The sequence below is a fragment of the Dasypus novemcinctus genome, chromosome 23, assembly GCF_030445035.2.
Source record: "Dasypus novemcinctus isolate mDasNov1 chromosome 23, mDasNov1.1.hap2, whole genome shotgun sequence".
Classification (NCBI taxonomy): Eukaryota; Metazoa; Chordata; class Mammalia; order Cingulata; family Dasypodidae; genus Dasypus; species Dasypus novemcinctus.
Window position 1 is genome coordinate 51,954,378 of NC_080695.1, and position 5,071 is coordinate 51,959,448.

Consider the following 5,071-nt stretch of genomic DNA (forward strand, 5'->3'; position numbering starts at 1 on the left):
CCCTAATCTAAAAGAATATTATATCTAGGAATAAATTTAACTAAGGACACTAACAATTTGTATACTGAAAACTATAAATACTCCCAAATTAACAAGGACCTAATTAAATGGCAAGACATCCCATGGATTGGAGGAATTAACACATTGATAATGTGTCAATTGTTACCCAATGAAATACCTACTAAAATTCCAACAGCATTTTATGTAGAAATAGAAAAAGTGATCCTCAATTTATATGGAACTGCAAGAGACCTGGAATAGTCAAAACAGTCAAATAGTATGACAAAATGACAGTAATCAAAAAAGTATGGTAATGGTACAAAGATAGACAAATCAGTGAACAGAATTTAAGTCTGAAAGTAGACACATATATCTATCATAATTTGATTTTTGACCAGGATGCCAGATACATGTAGTGGGAAAAGAATATTATCTTCAACATATGGTATGGGGAAATTTGGATATCCACATGCAGATGCCTGTAATTAGACCCCTACCTCACACCATTTAAAAAAATCAATTCAAACTGGATCAAAGACCTAAATATGAGGACTAAAACTATAAAACTCATAGAAGATAAATTAGATGCAAATCTTTATGAAATGGAATTTGGCAATGGATTCTTAGATATGATACCATAAAGCACATGAAACAGAAGGAAAAATAGATAATGTGATTTCATCAAAGTTAAAAGCTTTTGCACATCAAAGGAAGTTATCAAGAAAGTGAAAAGACAACCTACAGAATGGGAGAAAATAATTGCAAACCATATATTGGATAAAGGCTTAATATCACAAAAATATATAGAATGGTTGCCATGCAATAACAAAAAGACAAACTGCAATTTAAAATGGGCAAAAGACTTGAATAGTTATTTTTCCAAAGAGGATATATAAATGTCCAATAAACACAAGAAAAAATGCTCAAAATATTAGCCTTTAGGAAAATGCAAATTAAAATCAAAGTGAAGTGCCACTTGACACCATTTATTATTTTAAAAACTGAAAATAAGTGTTGGAGAGGATGCAGAGAAATTGGAATCCTGGTTCCTTGCTGGTGGGAATGTAAAATGTGCAACCACTGTAGAAAGCAATATGGTAGTTTCTCAAAAAGGTAAATATACACACAATCACCATTTGACCTGACAATCCCACTTCTAGGTACTTTTAGTTATAAACACAAATAGAGTGAAAACAGGGTTGCAAATTTGTGCACCAGTGGTTTACAGCAGCATTAGTCACAATAGCCAAAGGCTGGAATCAACCCGAATCCATCAACAAATGAATGGATAAACAAAATGTGGTCCGTACATGCAAAAAAGGCCTGGGCCAGCCTTTCAGCCCGCCGCCACCGCCCGCCGCTCTGGCCTCGAGCCCCCCCTCCCCCGCACGCCACTGGCTCCCGGGACCCCCGCCGCTCGCCTGCCCACACGTCACCGGCACCTGCTCCGCCCTCGGGCCCACGGCGCGGCCCCCGCGCCACCGACGGCTCAGTCGGTGGACGGCGCCCTGCGGACCCCCGACCGCCACGCGCACCCCTGGTGCCAGGCCAACCGGCCCCCGACTCTCCCGCAGCGACCGCTCAGGCGCGAGCGCCGGCGCCCCCTGCCGGCCGGCCCTGCCTCACCACCCCGCGCCCGGGCCAAGCACCTGCCACCACGCCCAGCCGGCGCCCCTGAGCCGGTACCGCCCCGGCCCAGGAGGCGGGGGCCAGCCCCAGTCCCGGCCTGCCGCCCACGCGCCCGCACGCCCCCGGCCCCCCCCCCACACACACGCCCCCACCCCGCACTCCTTACCCCCGGAGCTCGGGCCCTGGGCCCTCGGCCGTCGCAGCGGGTCCTCGCATCCAGACCTCGCGCTCCCGGCCTCGCCCCGGGCTCTGCCCTCGGCAGCCGGGGCCGCCCCCAGGAGCCACGCCCACCCGGAGGGCGGGGGTCGCCCCGCACGCCGCCCGGCCTTCACGCCCCACAGCCGCGCAGTGCGCGGGAGCGGCCGCTCTCCCTTGGAGCGGCGGCCACGAGCCGGCGTCGGATGCGGGCGGCCGAGCTGGCTGCAAACGCCCACCGTGGAGCCAGGTGGAGAGCGGCAGGTGGCCGGATCGGGGCCAGGCTGTCCGCAGGCCTGCGCTGCTGGGGCCAGAGCAGAGGCCCTTGCACCTGGCACCGGGGGCTGCCCAGCCGCAGCGGGAGGCCCCGAGGCGCACGCAGCGGAAGCGCCCCCGGGCCGCGGCGGTGGGCGTGGCCTCGGTCCCCGAGCACCTGCGCCTGGGCCCTGCCGGGCTGCCGTGGGCACGGGCCTCTCCTCGCAGAGGCCCTGGGCCGCAGAGCTGGGGCCCCGGGCCCGCTGCCCTGCCACCCCGAGCCCCTGCAGGCGTCCCGGCCTCCGCCGGCCTAGGCCTCGCTGTCGCCAGCGCCTGCTGACGGCGGAGCTCGCCCGGCTCCTGCAGATGCGCCTGGCGGGAGTCGAGGGCGACACGGCCGCCCGCTCGGCCAGACCTTCCAGAAGGCGCCTGGGCGCTTGCCGCCGGCGGGAGGGACCCTTGCAACCCGCGCCGCGCGCCCCGTGGGGGAGATGCCCTCGGGAGGCCGCTTCCTTCAGGTCTCCCGCTAGCGAAACCCGGCCTCCGCACACCTGCCCGCCGCCAGTGACACCCTGCACCGCTGGGCCTCGGTCTCCCAGCCGCGAGCCCAACTGGCCGCGGAGCCGGGCTGCCAGGACCAGCGCCTCTGCTCGCCGTGCCCTCGTGTGCCCTCGTGCCCCGAGCACAGATCCCGGCCCACGGGCCAGGCCCCGGGCTGCTGCTGGGGCCAGAGGGGCACGGGCCAGAGGCCTCGCGGGCAGCTGACCGGCGGCTGTCCGCCGGGCAGGGCAGGGAGCTCTGGCCCGAGAGGGCCCGGGTGTCGGGTGCTGGTGCTTGGGCTGGACCAGGTGGGGAAGGCACCGGCTCGGGACCCGGGCTCAGCCAGGTGGGTCCCGGGATCAGCCAGGTGGCCCCCGGTCTGCCTCCGCCGCCGCCGGCGGTGTGTCCAGGCACCTTGGGCTCTGAATGCCGCCAGCCCCGTGCAGGAGGAGCGATGGGCCGCGGCTACACGTGCCGGTGTGCGTGCGTGCGTGCGCCTGTGTGTCTGCTTCGCGGGCTCCGGACCGTGTCCCGTTGGTCGGCACAGGGGTACCGACCGCACTGGCTGAGGGAGAGCGCCGCCCGCTTTCCCGCTGCCCAAGGGGCCAGGGGATGTGGGTGGCTGGTTAGGTGGGGCCTGTCTCCTGGGCTCAGGGGGCCACGGGAAGTCTGTGGCATGGGGCCCATGGGCGTGGTGCCAAAGCAAGGCGGGGAAAGGCGAGAAGGGGCAGGCCCTGTGTGCACGGTTACAGGGCACGGGCCGGAGGAAGGGCCGGCCGGCCGCCGACAGGTCTAGCGGTCCTGGGTTCTTGGGCCCAGGTGCAGTGGGCGCGGGCCCCCGCGGGCCCCAGCCACGTGTGGGTTGGTGCGGGGCTGCGAGCTCCAAGGAAGGGCTGGGTGGCCGCAGCCTGCGTGGCTGCGCCGCCAGGGAAGGGCGCGCGCAGGTTGGGGTTGGGGCCGGGGTCCGGGGGCCTGCATACCTGGCGCTGAGGGCTGCGGGGAGCCGGGCTCGGGGCGGGCAAAAGGAGCGCAAGCGAGAGGGAGGGGACGGTGCGTGGCAAAAGCCAGAGCACCGGGTATTCCCAGGCGGTCTCCCATGCAAGCACTAAGCAGGCCCGACCCTGCTTAGCTTCCAAGATCAGACGAGATGGGGCGCGTTCAGGGTGGTATGGCCGTAGATGCTGGCTGCCCCCAGTGGCAGCCTCAAGAGCCTGCTGTGTCCCGCAGCGCTGCCAGCCGCCAGCCTTCCGCTCCCGCCCCAGTTATTACAGTATGCTCCACTTGAAACATTTAGCAGTATTACATGGACTAGTAGAAAAAAAATTCTTAATTGATATATTTGTTGATGGAAAGCCATAGAAAAATGAAGTTATGAAATATTCTTTCCTACAGAAGAACCTTGAAAACATTATGTTCAGTGAAATAAGTAAGGCTCATGAGCACAAAAATTGTGTGGTATCACTGCCACATCATGTCTAAAAGTAACAAATTCGCAGAGATAGCAAGCAAATTACAGGTTACTGGGGAAGGGGGAGAGGGGCATATTGACAGGAGAGAAAGGAAGGAGTATGTTTTAAATTTTTTTAATTTAAGAAAGAATTTAAAAAAGAAGTGAGATTAATATTAATAATATATTTTGTTTAATCCCATGTATGCAAAATAGTGTCCTCTCCATCTCTGATTAATATTGAACATGTATTGAGAAATTTTAACTTCTCAACTTCATGTCATTGAACTTTCTTATGTATTTAGACTTACATTTTAATTCAAGCATTAACATTTTTTTCTTCTTTATTTTCTTTTTAAATGCTATATTAAAAAAATATGAGTTCCCCATATACCCCCACCCCCCCATCCACTCCTCCCACATCAACAACCTCTTCCATCATTGTGGCACATTCACTGCACCTGGTGAATCATTTTGGAGCACTGCTGCTCCACATGGAAAGTAGTCTCCATTGTAGTCTACACTCTCCCCCAGTCCACCCAGTGGGCCATGGCAGGACACACAATGTCCAGCATCTGCCCCTACAGCACCACCCAGGACAACTCCAAATCCTGAAAATGCCCCCACATCATATCTCTTCTTGTCTCTCCCTACCATCAGCAGCTACTGTGGCCACTTTCTCCACATCAATACTACAATTTCTTCCCTTACTAATCACGATAGTTCCCCAGCAGAACACCATTAAGTCCACTCTAATCCATACTCTATTTCTCCATCCTGTGGACCCTGGGATGGTTATGTTCAGTCCCCCTCTACATCAAGAGTGGGCTTAGATTCCATATGGATGATGGATGCAATTCTCCTGCTTGCAGTTGTAGGCACTCTTGGTTCCCTGCTGTGGTGGTTGACCTTCTTCACCTCCCTGTTAGCTGGCCAGGGTAAGCCCAATAAACCAGAGGGTAGGAGTTGCAAGTCTGCTGAAGTTCAGGGCCTGGCTGTCACATG

The 5,071-nt window shown here is 56.5% G+C and overlaps 1 pseudogene; it reads right to left on the reverse strand.

The window, feature by feature from the left end:
- Positions 1 to 3,680: 3,680 nt before the first annotated feature.
- Positions 3,681 to 3,799, reverse strand: LOC131275707 (5S ribosomal RNA; annotated as a pseudogene).
- Positions 3,800 to 5,071: the final 1,272 nt, after the last annotated feature.